This window comes from Stegodyphus dumicola, chromosome 8 (assembly GCF_044657685.1).
Source record: "Stegodyphus dumicola isolate Sdum_Otavi_A_Nest chromosome 8, ASM4465768v1".
Taxonomy (NCBI): Eukaryota; Metazoa; Arthropoda; class Arachnida; order Araneae; family Eresidae; genus Stegodyphus; species Stegodyphus dumicola.
The window spans coordinates 183,533,132-183,551,776 of NC_140775.1; the positions used below are offsets into that span (position 1 = coordinate 183,533,132).

At 34.1% G+C, this 18,645-nt stretch overlaps 1 protein-coding gene across 1 annotated transcript in view; it reads left to right on the plus strand.

Moving 5' to 3' along the window:
• The window catches only part of LOC118192136 (serine/threonine-protein kinase BRSK2-like), a 320,182-nt gene that overhangs the window by 74,858 nt on the left and 226,679 nt on the right, over positions 1-18,645 (plus strand). The gene's annotated exons all lie outside the window — the stretch shown is intronic.

An 18,645-nucleotide genomic window follows, 5' to 3' on the forward strand; every position in this document is an offset into this window, starting at 1 on the left:
GTAGATGAATTTATTTGAAACTCTTCTCTAAACGATCTTTAAAATTTAAATTTCCTTTTAGTTTTACAGTAGCTCTTCATGATATGTTTCATTTGGTCAAAATTTTGTCAAACTCCATCCATTACATTCAAATTTATGAAACTGGAAGCAGGAAAAGCTTAGTGAATTAGCAGCTGTTATAAATTGTACACATTTTTGGGACACCCTGTGTTTAATACTATTCGTGAAAATCACCGCTGTTTAATTTTAACGAGCATTACAGAAACTATTCAAACTGAAGAATAGAGTAATTTATAATTGCTGGTCGATTTCAACTTCGTTGTTTGAAAGAGAAAACAAGAAATAAAAATTCAAATATTATAATAATTCTTCCCATGAGGATTTAGATATTACTTCCTAAACAATAAACAGCATCGTATTCGTAGTAAATTAATCGATTTGAAACTTCATATTCGCCTAAAATAGAAACTCCTTATATTTCTTCAGGGAAAGAAAAATCGCCTTCTCACCGCAATAAAAAGTGTTCATGAAATACACCTGGGACATTCTGCCATAAAAAGCTTTGAATGTGCTAATAAACGGTACGCGTCAAGATCGTAACCTAAATATGCTAGGCGATCATAAAACAGTTTATTGTTTATTTCCTTTTTATGAATGATACATTTCTATTTTTATATATTTTATGAAGTCTTCAGCTTTTGCAAGTTCACAAAAATCTGCGCAAAATTTTTGCATATGTATAGTTGTTAAGATTTACATAACATCTATTAGTTAACGTCATGCCGCTCAACGGGGATAGTGGTAAGTGACTTTAAATTGACTATTCTGTTTAGTTACATCATCACGAGCAGTAGTTGATAGTTAGAGCAAGAACGTGAATTTATGCCGCCCAAATGGTATAGTGCTTAGTGACACTGAGCTGTCGTACAGAATTCCAAAGAAGACATGAATGTTTTTAAATATCATGTGCAAAATATCATGTGCGCAAGGTGGAAAAATGACGAAACATTTTGTTACAAAGCGGGTTAAATTACAAAAATATTTGTGGCAGCACAAACTTTCTGGTTACTAGTTTGAAAAGCAGTTATATTATGCAGTCAGATGTAAAAAGTTGGAAGTAACTCCTTTTAAATTAAATAAATAAAATATCCCAGTTCTTGCAACAGTCACATATTCGAATATCATTAGTGGTTTAAGGTGTATGAGCCCCCTTAAATTACTCGGTTATTGTCTACTCAGTACCTATACTGTTACTCCTTTCTTTCCGCTTTCCCACCAGAACGCAAATTTTAGCTCGCGCGTATTTAAATGAGGTAGAAAGAGGTCCGTGCGGCGAGCCTAAAATCCTCTTGAGAGGTTGGTGGTAAGACGAAGAGGGCTGGGAGATCCTCGGACCTTCCCTCCCCAGTAATCGCTTTCTAAATTTTTTTTTGGGGGGGAGGAATGAGCAGAGTCGTACTGTCACCTGTATGATGGTCCAAGGTTCTTGCCAAAGACTGGCGCAATTTTGCTCAGTTGCTACAATAAATTCCGTAGGCTTTTGCTTTGATATTAGACAAGCCCACCAACGGGGGAGCAGTAGAATCGCTGAATACTGGTAGTTCGTCCGGAGATTCGCGAACGGACTGGTTGCATGGGCGTTTCCGTGGTTTTCTAGATATGTAACGTGTATACGAGCCAGTTTTCCTTAGAAAGTGTAGAGACATTAGGATTTTTTTTAGAAGCCAGAGAGATGAAAAATTAGCAACGCCTTCGCCGGGAATCGAACCACGGACCTCTGGAATACCGGCCCAGCGTGCTACCGTTACACCAGGAAGTCACGCTAGGGAAGTGGGAGAAATACCTTATATACTCCCCTTTTTAAAGGGCGACTAGGGTTTTAGGGAACCTAGTCGCCAAATCCTGGGTACGGAGAATCATCATCCACAACCCTTTTAGTTCGGGCGCCACTTGTAGAGACATTAGGATTTTTTTAGAAGCCAGAGAGATGAAAAATTAGAAACGCCTTCGCCGAGAATCGAACAACGGACCTCTGGAATACCGGCCCAGCGTGCTACTGTTACACCACGAAGGCACACTAGGGAAGTGGGAGAAATACCTTATAAAAGTTCTCCACGGAGATATCCATGCCATTAGACAGACAGCACTCGAGGCTTTACCGTAATACCGAAACCAAAATGATATCAGACAAGCAATATTAGCCGCAAGAAAAACTTAATGTTACATTTAATTACTTTTTTCTCCCCAACGATGCTAATCATATTTCTGACTGAAAAAGTCTTACAGCTCAATATAAGCTCAAGAGATGAATAGATAGATAGAATATATTTTAGCATGCTAGGCACATCTAGCAGTCAAAAGAGTGTTATCCATAAGGAATATCATATAATCTGAAAAAAAAAGAGAGAACAGCTGAATCAATCGTAAAAGCTTTACAAAGCTGCAAAATTCGCAGTTAACTAAACTGCAGTGAATATTTCGATGCCATTAAAAATAACAAAGAATTTTTTTGAGAAAGTTAACACCAGTGATAAATACTAATAATTTCATAATAATAAGCTATGTTCAATTGAGTTCTTAAAAATTTAACTTACTGTTTTTTTTTAACAATTTTTCCAGCCGGACATGCTTTGGGAGCAGAAACTAGATCCAAACTCTGAACAGATGTGGAGCGAATTATCGTTGTATCTCAAGTAACAAAACAAATTTCAAAAGGTTTAAACAACCCTTTGTAGAGCCTTACTCTCGTAGGTAGCGTACACTGAGACTCATGAATAGATTTGAGAGACTAATTTAATTATTGAACAGAAGACACCACTGGTTCTTACAAAAGCAGCCAGCATTTATGGCGTAAACTGAAAAGTAAGGAATTCAAATTTAAACTAAAGCTAAGTTAAGTTAGCCAAAAGCAACGAAGAAATAATTAACTCGCAAGTTGAATCAACCTATACAGGGGTGACAGCACTATTACAGGAATAAAGCAACACTGTAAACAGAACGCTATCGTAGAATTTCAACCAGTACCGTGGCCTTCAACAAGCTGGAACACGCTCTGACTAAAACCATCTAAAAACCTCTCTTTAAAATATTCTCTTTCTACCTCATTTAAACACGCGCGAGCTAAAATTTGCGTTCTGGTGGGAAAACGGAAGGAAAGGAGTAACAGCATAGGTACTGAGTAGACAGTAACCGAGTAATTTAAGGGGGCTGATACACCTTAAACCCCTTATGATCTTCGAATATGTGACTGTGTCAAGAACTGGGATATTTTACTTATTTAATTTAAAAGCAGTTACTTCCAACATTTTACAGCTAACTGCATAATATAACTGCTTTGGAAACTAGTAACCAGAAAGTTTGTGCTGCCACAAATATTTTTGTAATTTTATCCGCTTTGTGACAAAATGTTTCGTCATGTTTCCACCTTGCGCGCATGATATTTTAAAAATGGCTAATGATACATAGTTGAAATTTGATGGAATTCTATGGGACTATTTTCTAACTGAACCAAAAATCTAATGAATATTTTAACATTAAATATTTTATGCCCGAAAACATTACAGATTATTTTAATAAAATACATTTTTTAAACTCAACTCCAAATAAAATAAAAATTTAACATGAAATTCTTAGAATTTTTGTTTCACAGTAATTTCTAAATACTATAAAAGCTACATATTAAACATGGAATTAAATTATGCAACAGAATATTTTAAAATGTGCGCGCAAGGTGGAAACATGATAAAAACTTTTGTCACAAAGCCGATTAAATTATAAAATAATTGTGGCATCACAAACATTCTTATTACTATTTCAGAAAGCAGCTATATTATGTAGTCAGCTGTAAAAAGTTGGAAGTAATTGCTCTTAAAATAAATAAGTTATCCCAATTCTTGCAACAGTCACATATTCGAAGATCTTATGGAACTTAATCGAAGATCTTGTGGGCTAGTAGTCTCACAATCCAACAGCAATTAAATTATTTTGAAGCAGGAGGGATGAAAAATGAGCAACGCTTTCGCCGGGACTCAGACTACGGACCTCTCGAATAACGCCGAGCATGCTGACCACTACACTACGAAGTCATGCTAAGAAGACGGGAGAAATACCTTATACACATTTTCATTAAAACAGAACCTGAACGCATGTCTTGTGCTTAACAAATGACCGACGCCCAGACGGTTTAGTGTTTAGAGGAGCCTACTGCGGTACCTTCGAATATCGGAGAAAGCATGGATGTTTGTAAATGTATAGTGTCTTTGCGACATGGGGGCATTCTAAATATATGGCGAGCCTAAATTCTTCTCGTGTGGTTCAGTGAAAGGGGAGATTGTTGGATGACACTCGGACCACGCCCCTCCGAGGAGCTCTTTCTCAAAATGAAGAAGAGAAGTTATAGTAAAGACTGGAATTATAAATAACTCCACAAATAATAAAAAATTAAAAACACTCAAATAATAACCCCACAATTTTTTATTTAGATTTTTCAATTATAGCTATAATGTCCCAGTAGATTGCATTCGCTGTTGTATTTCGTGTGGAGGTCTAAGTTATTCAAAATTTGATGGCTTTAGGTACCTTTTTTTTCACAATGCGAGAAAGTTACATCGATCATGAAGTTCTTCATTATTTAATTTCTTTAATAATGTATTATTAAAATATATATGTATTTTTAATATATAATATAATAATATATATATTATTATATTGTCTCAGTTTGAACAAAAAAAAAAGTATTTCCGATATTATACTTAGAATTACAATGAATTAATCGATTACTATATTTAGAATTATAATTGATTATTGGATAATAGCTAAGTCTAAAACATCCATGTAGAGACAAATCTCATTTTCCTTTCTTGTGTATTAATAAATATTTTACTAATACTCTTAAGGTAACTTTTCGAATTTCATTAACTTATTTGTCTAACTGTGACGGAAACAACTCAGCAAAGTACAGTTATTTATTACTCATTTCTGTTATTTTTATTTCTTATTGGTCTGAGAATGTTAGCTTCCGACGTTCACGAGAAAAGGCTATTATGATTTAGTAGACAGCTATGATGATGATGCTGCTTCCGGAATGTAATAAGCGAATAAGGCTGAAATATGGTTACAACGAAGAATTTCAATATTGTTTTGTTATTCGCAGAAATGTAGGCAGGAACTGAAGCTCATATTTTTACTCCTTGCAAATGCCATTTAATTTCTGCTCCTGTATTTATTGCTTTATCGGTGAAATACCTTGGAAGTGGATAGAAATTGGTATTTATGTCTTAGCGGAAAACAGGCCTGTAAACATGAATTGTTATGTTTACAGTAATGTTGTATAAAAAATCTAAGAAGCGGCTAGTAGATGAGAAATTTTGATAAATCTGTGAAGTAAAATTTTAGAGAAGGTAATAGCAAATTGAAAAGACCCTAGTTACCTGTAGGATCCACCGGAAGGAAAAAGCCGGAGCGTAAAATTTAAAATTACAAAGAACCTTTGTCTAAAGCGATTTTGCTTATACGCGTTATCTTAATTGTTTCCATTTAATTTCCCTAAGGCTAGAATTTCATTCATACGCCGTTTGTGGACTGGCAGCAAACCCGACGTACTGGCTAGGTCACTATCTAAACCAGGGGTCGCCAAAGTGGTCTATATAGACCCCTAGAGGTCTATTTAACAACAGTAGGGGTCTATCTGACCCAAGGGGTCGAATGGGGGTCTATCGGGACTCGAAGGGAAAACAGTTCTTAATACGCAAATCACACATATCTAACTGCGTACGTAAAAATTTAAATTATTTTTATAATTGACTTAATATTATATTCTTTATAGGAAATAAAATAATAAATCAGAAAACAATTTGCCCCTTTTTTTTCCTTATGGGTTTTCGTAGGTATACCGTGACGTCACAACTTCACCTTGTGACCAGGTTGTAATTTGCACGACTCATAGTATGTAGCCAGAAGAGCGATTGAGGCTTATCCGTGTCTCTTGCTGGCGAACCCATCAACCAATTAGGAGCCTTTGGCGCAGACTTGGCGAGCGACGACACTGACGTTGGCTTTCTATGCATTAAGCGCGAAGGGAATCGAACTAAAAACAGAACTAAACTAAAAACAGAAATATTTTAACTAAAAACAGAAATAAATTAAATGTGGAGCTTCGACGGGATTTACGGTTAAAATTGACTAATACCGAACCCAATATAGCGAACCTTACCAAGAAACGCCAGGCACACTCATCTCATTAAAAAGTAAAAAATCTGTAGCTACTTTACTTACTGTTTCTGATTTATTAAATATTTAGACTAATATATAGTTTCATTTTAATTACCTGAAAATTGCCTTTGTGGGGGTCTATGGAGATTTCGAAAAATTATATAGGGGGCCATGATCAAAAAAGTTTGGCGACCCCTGATCTAAACAGTCTTCCACTTCTAGGGCAAAATTAACAGTCTTCACAGTGACTAGAACCATCGTTTACACAGTGGTAGCTTCAGGCTCGGCAGGGACCATATGACACTGTCTTCAGCCAAAAAGGGTGCCCACAACTACGCAGGTGTTATAGCAGTCCTATATACAAATTTCAACGTTCTGAGACTACTTGTTTTTGAGTCATGCCAGATGAATACATATCTACTTACGTAGCTACGTACGTACAGAAGCCAAGAAAAAATATCTTCTAAACGCATTTTAAATCAGTTTTATAATTCGTTTGGGAAAAAAGAATAATTTATTCTGTCCTTACGTACAGATTTCACGCAAAAACATCGTAAAAAAATGCATTCCATAGCGGTCAAAATAGGTATTTTCGTTGAAATATGACATCCGAAAATTTTTACGATTGCAATACTTCCTTTTTACTTCGTACAAGGAAGTAAAAATATATGGCAGCACATAATATTCTGTCAAAATGTATTTTGATCAGTTGACAACATTTTCTCTTCTCCTTTTCTAATATAAGATATTAAATCCGAGACGATGAGAAAAACTAAAATCCGGAGGTTTCACTTTAGTGGCAAAGTTTATTAATTCGAATGTATTACTAAATAAAAAAGAAGGTATTTTTTCCTGGCATCGTGCCAAAATTCGGCTAGTCGTTATTAAAACTTTCTTTCCTTGACTAAATTTAATAAAGCTTTTGCTACCAAACTTGTATCATTTGTAAGGAGAAAGAATTGTCTCTTAAAAGTTTTACTAATCTATTGTATTTCAAAAATGATATTTCTTTTAAAATTTTTTACAACGTTTAGAAAAGGGTTTCATTCATAAAATTTATCAGTTAGTTTCAAAGACATGTTTCAAGTCATTTTTCTATGAGATCTCAGATAATATTTAGAACGAAAATTTCGTGGTTTCTTAAAATTTTGAGTTATTTTGTAACATGATTCTTAACTTAGAAACCTCTAATTAAAAAAAAAAAAAAAAAAAAAAAAAAAAAAAAAAAGAGACAATGAAATTTAAAAAAAATAAAAAAATAAAAAAAAAAATCTGAAAGGTTTCAGATGTTAACGTTCACCCAAAGGGGTTTGTTAAGGTTTTTGACGCTCTCATGGAGCTTGTAGTGTACCAGTCTTCCGTTACTCTCACTTCTACTAGCCCATTTTGTGTGTTTTTAGCCGTATTATTAAGTATAATTTTCTTCGGACTTGCGCCATACACAATTCCGCAGCAAAATTACAAAAAATTTAAAAGCAGCGTAGCAGTGTACGTTTGAAATTTCCGATGTAGGGTTAAGAGTTGAGATACGTTTTCCCGTGTTTTTTAGACTTCATATCAATGTTCAGATTTCTTACTGAGATGGCGCTGGAGTTAAAAATGTTTTACTTCGTAGAGTGTTGCTACTGAGTGTTTTGAAATGGTTGAGTTTGTTTATGAAAATTTCGTTAAAAGTTTTTTAAAATATGAAATAGATAATAAAATCAATTCGAAATTCAAAATTCGCGTTTCCAAGTGCCCATATTCGTGTGGAGGTCTAAGTTATTCAAAATTTGATGGCTTCAGGTACCAGGCTCAGGTATATGTTGTAAGGATCTTAAGTTTTACTAACGTTTATTTTATTTTAAATCTTTACTATCACTTCTTATTTTCTACTTCCGGCCAGAATTAAAAGCTTTAACTTATTTATGCAAATTTGTCTTGCGAACGCCAAGTACTTAAGTTGTGGCTTTTTGCCGAGCAAGAGAGAGGAATGAGTGATTAGGAGCAGGCCGCTTGCCATAGCAGTTTTACTCGGTTGCTGGTTGCCTTCAAGGCCAGAGGTTTAATCCTCTTGATAATTTTAAACGTTATTTAAACGATAATTTTAATCGTAGTGTTAACAGTTCTCTGTACTACATACGGCCTTTCTGTTAATATACGGCCAATCTTCAAGTAGACACTTGTTTATTAATCCAAAGTTAGTTTAGTTAGAATTTAGTTAATATTTTTATATTCTTACGTTCAGACCACAAGTGGTTGGTCTCTGTATTCCGAAGTCCGGAAATCATTGTAAAGAGAGAAAAATAAAGGGTTTCGTATACCCTTCCTGTGTGTCTTGTCTACTTCCCACATTTATTGAACATAGCTTTAGTAAGCTCCCTGTTCCGAGTCAGGTCATTTAATGGAAACTGAACCTGATAATGTGACTGTTGCAAGAACTGGGATATTTTATTTATTTAATTTAAAAGCAGTTACTTCCAACTTTTTACAGCTGACTGCATAATATAACTGCTTTGGAAACTAGTAACCAGAAAGTTTGTGCTGCCACAAATATTTTTGTAATTTAACCCGCTTCGTGACAAAATGTCATGTAGATTTTTCCCAATGCGAGAAAGTTACATACAATCATGAAGTTCTTCATTATTTAATTTCTTTAATAATGTATTATTAAAAAATAATGTATTATTAAAAATATATTTTTTCAATATATAATATGTATATTATTATATTTGATGGCAACAATCTGAAAAGTGATACTCCATTTACAGTGATTCAAATCGAAATGCCGTTTCGAAACCAACGTCCCTTTTGGGTTAATGACCTCCGTTTGGGTTAATTCGTGACTAATGGCCCTTTTGGGATAATTACCTTGGATTGATATTGATTTTAAATAATTCTACTGATCTCGAAGCAGATGAGACATAAATTCTTCTTAGGGAATAAACAATTTTTCCAAAGTTCTGAGATATTTATGGGGAAATAAACAGGCATAGGAAAGGAAAAACTATCTGTAGAGGAAAATAGTAATGAAATATGGAAGAGGTAAAATATTAGAATCTTTTTAATCTTTGGAAAGAATTGGATTATAATTAATAACTAAAGAAAATAAATTTTGGATATTATAATTCCAAGTATACGCAAACAAAGATTTAAGACCATTCGGTGCTCACTTCAAAGACGTTTTTCCGTTAAATTTAGAGTATGTATAAAAAGGTAATTTTTAATAACACAACATTGCAGTTATAAAAGCAATTAAAACTGCCTTAACACAATCAGTGACGGTTTGCTGGTAGTTTAAGTCTTTGTGGCGGTTGACTTCAAAAATAAGATCATCAGCGATTTCCAGCAAATATATGTTCTTTCAATTTTTCAGAGCATTCTTAGAGGTCAACATGTATGGCATCTGGTTCATCATATAAGCATTATATGTTTTTCCTGATATCAAATAATTATACTAAGCTCTTAAATTGTCGTGTTTTAAGAAAATCGCAACACTTAAAAGTCAAGAAGTGTCCAAATCTTAAAGCAGAGATCTGCTACAGTGGTGAATTTCAAGAAGTATTTTGAGATTTTTAATCCAAATTTACATAATTTTCATATCTAAAAACAAACGTGAGTAAAATCTGCGGAAAATCTAGAATTCGAGCAGATTAATTTATACTATGATATTAATTAATTTACATTAATCTTAGTCAAAGACCTGAAGATACAAATTTGAATACCTTTAATTAATTCTTATCAAAAGATAAATATTCTCAATTTAGAATTTTTGCAATAAATAATAATCGCTTTGTTTGGCGTTTTAGTTTTATGAGGTAACGGCAAAGCCTTGAGGGCTATCTGCCATCGTGGAGGACGTTTTAAGGGAAACCGGCTCGTATACACGTTACACTTGGGGAAAACCACGAAAACGCCCATGCAGCCAGCACGATCCCGGGATTTGAGCCTCGGACCGAACTATCAGTGTTCAGGGACTTTACTGCTAGGCCGTTGGTGGGCCTGCTTTGTTTACGAGTATATATGTTACCGTGAAAGACCGAAATTGGAGAATGTCGACTTTCACCGGAGAATATCAACATTCACAAAATACGTCGGTGAAAGACCGAATATTTCACTACATTCTTGTATATTCGGACCCTCACCGGTGTATGTCGACAATCACAGATATGCTCTGCTGAAAGTCGAAAAGAGAGGTCATAAAGTGCCATAATAGTTTAAGTTGTTGCAATAAATAAGATTTGAATGACATAATTTAGTAAGTTTTTTATGACTGTTATTTTATTTTCTCATTTAGAACGTACTGTATAATTAAGTAAGTTTTTAACTTCTATTATTTTCCTTTCTCATTTTGAATGTATTGTGTGTTTTAGGTTCTCATGTTCGTAAGTTCTTATTTCAAGTCGCAAGTGCGTTTATTCGCGACTGAATGACGGAGAAGAAAATATAATATTGTTATGTGTTCAACATTCACCATTAATACATGGTGAATGTCGACATTGACCGGTGTAAGTCAGAAATAAGAGTATTTGGAAAATATTTCGGACATACACCAAGAGACTATGCGAATGTTGACATTCACCGGTGAAAGTCGACATTCTCCAGATTTCGGTGTTTCACCGTAACATATGTACACGTGAACAGTTTTTTTTTTTAATTTTTATTTTTATTTTTTATTTTTGTAGTTGAAAATGAATAAGTCGACGAAAAGAACTAGACTATAGATGAATACCTACAAATTGGTGGTGAAGATATTTTCTAGTAATTTTCCTCCAAGGTTACAAACTTACGAAAATCGAAATGCCATGAAGTGTTGTAGCTGAAAGGTGTAGTAAGAAACGAAGACGTTTGTAATTATATGAATACAAACGTGTGCAGTGGAACCTCGAGATATGAATTTAATTCGTTCCAACATGAAGCACGTTTAGCAAATTTCTCGTTTCTAGAATCAAACTCCTCCATTGAAAATAATGGGAATCCAGTTAATCCGTTCCGCACACCCGAAAATATCAACATAAAAATAATTTTTTCTAATAAATAACACTGGTAAATAATATAATCGTAGTTTACCTTTATGATAGCTTCCGAACACTGAATCGCCTTTTAACTACTTCTCGTTAATTCACACCAACCATAGCTTTCCAACATCGTTTAGGAATTTTGGACGGTGCTTGGGAGTAACGGCAACTCCTTTGGCCACATCAAGTTTCTCAACTTCTTCCTGCTTCTTCAGAACAGTGCAGATCGTCGATGTCGAACGACCATAAGTCTTCGCCAATTCCGTCACTTTTACATCACGTTAAGTTTATCTCAGATTTCTTTCTTAATTTCAACGGCTATGGCTTCCTTTTTACTTCCTTGTACGAAGTAAAAAGGAAGTATTGTAATCGCGAAAAGTTTCAGGCAGCATATTTCAACGAAAATATCCATTTTGACCGCTATAGAATGCAATTTAACGATGTTTTTGCGTGATATCTGTACGTAAGGACAGAATAAAAGACTCTTTTCCTCCAAAAAAATTATAAAACTGCTTTAAAATGAATTCTGAAAAGAATTTTTCGAGGCGTCTGTACGAACGTATGTACGTACGTATATAATTCAAAAACTTAACGTACATAACTAAAAAACGAGTAGTCTCAGAACGTTAAAATCTTGTATATAGGGCTGCTATAACATGTAGATGTGCACCTCGTATTTTGGTTGCAATCGACCGCACCAAACGTATATAAATATATTTATATATATATCCACTCTGTCACCCGGCTCAGTGATCTCAGTTTCTTTACTCTTATATGTTTGTAAATTGTACATTTTTTTGCTTTAAAAATGATTGAATTATGTTGTCCTTATCTTCCGGTTAAGGTTTTTATGCCTTTAGTAAATCTGTATGCAATATTTTTAGAATTATCAACAATTTTAAAGTTGTCTAAGTGCCGCTAAGCCTTTTTTTATGGCGGCCATTGATGTTTACATTTGAAATAGGAGACTAGAGGATTTGTTGCCAATCTAGAGAAACTTAGCTTCGCAACAACAAAGATAACGCACTCATTTATTATTGCCAATTAAATCATGATTAAGTCTTTCTGGAATTTTTTCGAGGAAATAAGTGTTTAAAATTTACTTCGTAATTTTTAATATAGATATTTTGAATTTTTATGTATTTTTGCCTTCTCGCGAAGTGAAAACTGAATTAATTGAATGAGAAATACTCAATCGTCTGTGAAAAACTGTTTCTTTTTTGTTTTGTTTGCTTAATTTCTTTTATACATTGTTCTAGCTTTATTATAGTATTTGAATAAAACATGTGGCAACGATTAGATAATTCTATTCTTTAAATGGTATAAAATTTGTGCATTCTGATTTATAATATGAACGAAGTATAATACTGTTAAGTGAATCTAGCGCCAGAGTGTCGCTATGGTAAACAAATACTAGAGTTAATTTTAAAGAATCCATTTATTCTATTGTGGTTTATGCGCTGTCGGCGAAGTAGATTTAATTCAATCCAATAAGTTTAAATGAAATGCAAGAAAAAATGCGTATAATTTAATATTCCGTACAAGGAAGTCATGTGGTCAGATTTTTCATGTGGTCAGTCATGTGGTCACATCAGATTTTTTTTTTTATTGCGGCCAGTCAGTTACTTACAGAACGTGTATTTGTCCCGCGTGCAATGAGTTTGAGATCACTGATCTACTATAAGGTTGCGCAAAAATTATTGTTGGTCGCAAGGAATATATCAAAATTTTATGTTTTTAAAGATTAATGAAGTACTTAACTAAAATTGTTATCTATGTAAATAATCGCTCGCTTCTTTTGGTGTTTGCATATCCAGAAACAGCTCAGAACTGTTGGTTATTCTTTAGTTTTTCTTTCTTGGAAATCGTTTGCTTTCAAAAGGCATTTCTCCGTTTTTTAGTCAGTTCAATAAATCTCATTATTAGCGCACTGTAATTTATGGCAATGTATAAATTTCCGTATTACTGAAGGAAGCACATAAGAAAGAAAAGAAAGCGGAGAAAAATTTCACAGGATTAAAAAGACGTCGCGAATGAAAAGTGAAGAATCCTGACCTGGACGGTAAGAGAAAATTAATCTTGAAGAACATTGGAAAACCGTTTCCTAATATACAGTTTAGTTCTTCTTCCTTGGAAATAATTTGTTTTCAAAAGGCATTTCTTCAATTTTCAGTCATTGGGAAACCTTATAAAAAGTATAGGGGAACTTTTTCCAATATATTTTTCTATTAATTTTCCCTGTTGCAAGACACTTATAACTTAGGAAACGAAGTTATAAATTGCCAATACCTAAATTAAAACTGAAATCGACTAACCACGAATAGTGTTCCACAGAAGATTGCACTGGCAATTGTTTTAAGAACTCTGGGTTTATTCTGGGTTGTCATTTGCATGACCATTTGCGAAAATTCTTATATCAATTTAAAAAATACACAAACCGCTTATCTTCATTACTTTCGTTTCGCAACAGCAGATTTTTTTTTTAATCGCGCCACCATTAAATCTCTTAACTACTTTCTGTGCTCAGTTTATTCAGAGAAAAGTTCTTAAAGGCCGACGACCTTGCTTACGAAAGGTCACATCCTTTGAATAAACGAGATCCCCGTTGCTTTCGAAAGTGGCAATGAAACGACCGCAAATTTCGCAATAAAAGCGAACGTTAACGTTTCAGTTTCTGGGCCAACAGTTCGATACAGTGGCGAGATCGATATTTTCGTTCAATCGATTCCAGAACGATGTTGCTGTTTTTCTTCCTGAGGAGGAAAGACAACGATTCCTCTTATTTAATCTCGAGTATCACATCGCTTGCGAAAGATAAGATGTAGACGAAAGTTATGAATGAAATCAGTTACTATGACGAAGAAAGTTTATAGTGATGCTCATCATTTATCTTTATTGATAAATAGCAACTAAGAAGAGCTAGATATTGTACTGTATTTTGCAGTAATTAACAAAACAGGCTATCTTCTTAGTAGAACATAAATTTTATTTCTAGCTCACGGAGATAGATAATTTGAAGAAATTCTTTAGTGGCAAAACTTTCATACTACTACTAGCTAGTAAAAAACGTCAGAATTCTAATCTCAAAACAATTTCTCACGTTGCTGAGCAACGGTTACATAATGCAAATATGGCGTTGCCACTTCAACAATAAATTAATTAAATAATAAATAAATTTATTAAATAACAAGATATTACAACCTTTCTCCCCACCAGATATATAAATTAAAGTTTACGTTTTTTTTTCCCTTTTTACTTCCTTGTACGAATTAAAAAGGAAGTATTGTAATCGCGAAAAGTTTCAGGCAGCATATTTCAACGAAAATATCCATTTTGACCGCTATCGAATGCAATTTAACGATGTTTTTGCGTGATATCTGTACGTAAGGATAGAATAAAAGACTCGTTTCTTTCAAACAAATTATAAAACTGCTTTAAAATTAATTCTGAAAAGAATTTTTCGTGGCGTCTGTACGAACGTATGTACGTACGTACGTATCTCGCATAACTCAAAAACGAGTAGCCTCAGAACGTTGAAATTTTGTATATAGGACTGCTATAACATGTAGATGTGCACCTCGTATTTTGGTTGCAATCGGCCGCACCAAACGTATATAAATATATTTATATATACATCCACTCTGTTACCCGGCTCAGTGATCTCAGTTTCTTTACTCTTATATGTATGTAAATTGTCCATTTTTTGCTTTAAGAGGGATTGAATTATGTTGTTTTTATCTTCCGGTTAAGGTTTTTATGCCTTTAGTAAATCCGTACGCAATATTTTTAGAATTATCAACAATTTTAAAGTTGTTTAAGTGCCACTAAGCCAATTTTTTATGGCGGCCATTGATTGTTTACATTTGAAACAGCAGACTAGTTGATTTGCTGCCAATCTAGAGAAACTTAGCTTCGCAACAACAAAGATAACGCCTTCATTTATTATTGCCAATTAAATCATGTTTAATCCTTTCTGGAATTTTTTCGAGGAAATAAGTGTTTAAGATTTACTTCATAATTTTTAATGTAGATATTTTGAGTTTTTATGTATTTTTGTCTTCTCGCGAAGTGAGAACTGAATTAATTGAATGAGAAATACTCAATCGTCTGGAAAAACTGTTTCTTTTTTGTTGTGTTTGCTTAATTTCTTTTATACATCGTTCTAGCTTTATTATAGTATTTGAATAGAACATGTGGCAACGATTAGGTATTTCTATTCTTTAAATGATATAAATTTTGTGCATTATGAGTTATAATATGAACGAAATATAATACTGTTAAGTGAATCTAGCGCCAGAGTGTCGCTATGATAAACAAATACTAGAGTGAATTTTAAAGAATGCATTTATTGTATTGTGGTTTATGCACTGTCGGCGAAGTAGATTTAATTTAATCCAATAAGTGTAAATGAAATGCAAGAAAAAATGCATTTAATTTAATATTCCGTACAAGGAAGTCATGTGGTGTACACATCAGATTTTTTTTCTAAACAACTATATCAGCACAATACAGAATTGAAATACAAGAATTTAAAGAAGAATTAAACCAGAAATAACATAATAACATACACTGAGGAAGAGAGGAAGGAACAAAATATTTTTTTATCTATATAGAGAAACAAATTATTTAATCAGGCCAGGGAGTACTACTTAATGCGTCTACATTTTTATGGTTTTTACCACTTCGATAAACGACCGTGTAATTGTAGGGTTGTAGTACTAGTGCCCATCTCATAAGTCGTGGATTTAGACTCACATTATTTTTGAGCCAAACTAAGGGATTATGATCGGTCATGATGAGGAATTTAATATGCCCGTCTAAATAACATTGAAGTTTCTTTACAGCAAATGTTATGGCAGCACATTTCTTTCCTGTGTTAGAGTACTTTTTTTCAGTTTCTGTAAACTTCTTACTGAGGTATAATACTAGATGTTACTTGTCTCGTTAATCGTTTTGAGCTAAAATGACACCCATACCACAGTTTGAAGCATCAATTTGCAAAATAAACTCTATTGAAATCAGGTGCATAAAGTATAGGCCTTTCAGACAGTTTCTCCTTTAGCTCTTCAAATGTTTTTGTGCACTCTTCTGTCTAATTTATTTTCCCTTTCTTTAAGTTTCCTTTCAAAGTTTCTGTTAAAGGTGCTGCTATAGATCAGAACATGGGAATGTAATGATTATAATATCCCTCTAATCCTAAAAATGCTCTGACTTGACTTTTTGTGGATGGCACTGCAAAATCAAGAATAGCTTTTACTTTCACTTCACTTGGCATTCTTATACCACGACCTACAATATGTCCTAGGTATTTCAATCTATCTTGAGCAAATTTACATTTTATTGGTTTAATAGTTAAACCAGCGTCCTTTATTTTGGACAAAACAGCTTTCAGGTGAATTAGATGTTCTTCCCAGGTGTTTCTACTTCGATCTCCTTCTCGAGATCGTTTTACTTGAGATCGTGTCAAAACCTCATTTATCCTTTCTAAATTTAAGAATTGTTTATCTTTGAACAACTGAGCAGTTTTGTTACACAATACATATCTGCCAGGATCATTTGTAACAACAGTAAGATGCTTGCCGGTGCTTGTTTAAAGGAGAAATGGTGGCGAATGACGGATTAGCGTATTTACCGTGGCCCTCCAGCAACCGAGAGGAAGTCGCCGAACACTGGTAGTTCGGTTCAAGGTTCCAATCCCGCAAACGGGCCGGCTTCATGGGCGTTTTCGTTGTTTCCCCATTTGTAACGTGTATACGAGCCAGAAAGTGTCCCTTAGAAAGTCCTCCAGGAAGGCATCCCTCCTTTTAGGCAGATAGCCTTCGAGTGCTTTGCCATACTCAAATCAACCAAACCCGTTTTTACCGTTTCAGTCTGTTTCCCCTTTTTGATTAAGTTGGATTTTACTGTATATTTTTCTTTTAAATAACGGAGACTCGATTGTATCCTTTTTCTTCTGATAATGATTTAGTACAGTTGCAATTTGTATTGGCTAATATATTCTGAAAAATCAGTAAAAATATTAGCTGTATTAAAAAAAAATGGTGGTAAATAAGCGAAACACCTTCTAATAAATAACACTTAAATTGAACAAAACCATCCATAAACTGTGAAGTGCTCGTTTAATTTGATATATAACCCTAAAGGAGGTGCTTTTTTAAACAAGTGTAGCGTTTGTAAATCACTCCTGAATGCATTATCATAATTTCGCCAAACAGGTCGAATGGGTTCCCAAAAGAATAAAAAAAAAAAAAAGACCCCGTTACCGCTATATTATTTTCTCCCAACCTATTAAGCCGATTCGGAGGAAATTTAAATATATTAGCGAACATGGACCGCCAGTAATTAAGGTGGGAAATTTATTTTTCGAATTCCTTTAGGATTATAAAAAGTATGAGCAATGCCATATGGAGACTGGGAAGGTATGATTTTGTTTGTGGTATTACATCATGTTTTACAAACACTGTAAATTGGTAATTATATATGATATGGTTTCTGCGGAGAAGTTATTATTTGAAAATGTATTGTATGTTAAGCAAAAAATAAAGCATCTAAGGTAAAGTACATCTTCCAACTGAAGTTTATGTTCAGAAATGTGTATGAAATAAATCAATAAACAGATAGAGAAAATTCAGTACTTATTTTCGACAGCGGCCTTGGCGAGAAAGTGCTCTTGGCGCGCTTTTATACTGGCGAGAAACCAACAGTTACTGATCTGCGCAAAAACAAGTGCGAAAAACAAGATAGACATCTGCGCAAAAACAAGTGCGAAATCTGTGCGAAAAACAAGCGGTTAACAATCTGACTAGTCTTTCGTAATTCGTTATGCCAATGTACCAGTATTAATTGTAAAATGTGTAGAGACATTAGGTATTTTTGGAAGTAGGCAAGATGAAAAATAAGCAATGCCTTCGCCGGGAATCGAACCATAAACCTCTTGAATATTCGCCCAGCACTGCACTACGAAGGCATGCGACACGCGACGGTGGACGTGGGCACTATTCTTCTGCCAATTGGTTAATTGGTATAGCGCCACGTCCACCTTTATCTAGAGTTTGGCCATAATAATTAGTTGCAATACAGGGCCAAACAAGGGCATAATGATACATTTTTATGCACATTTTACAGAGTTTGTGAACACACGCTAAGAAGACTGGAGAAATAACTAATAAATGTTCTTCATTATGCTTATTATTTTCAGTTTTAAGCTGCCTCAAATAATTAACGGCGCGCTTTTAAATTCGGCTAGAAAAATGGCTAAAGCTAGAATTAACTTGGCAATAAAACGTAAATTGCGAGTGAAGTCGGCAAGTGTTATTGTAGTTTTCCCTAAACTATAGGTACAATTAAAAGCTAGGCCAACACCTCTATCGTACCTAGGATCATTGAGATACTGCTGAAACGTCTCTCCGTGTATTTTGAATTCGCCCTTGAGTTCGCC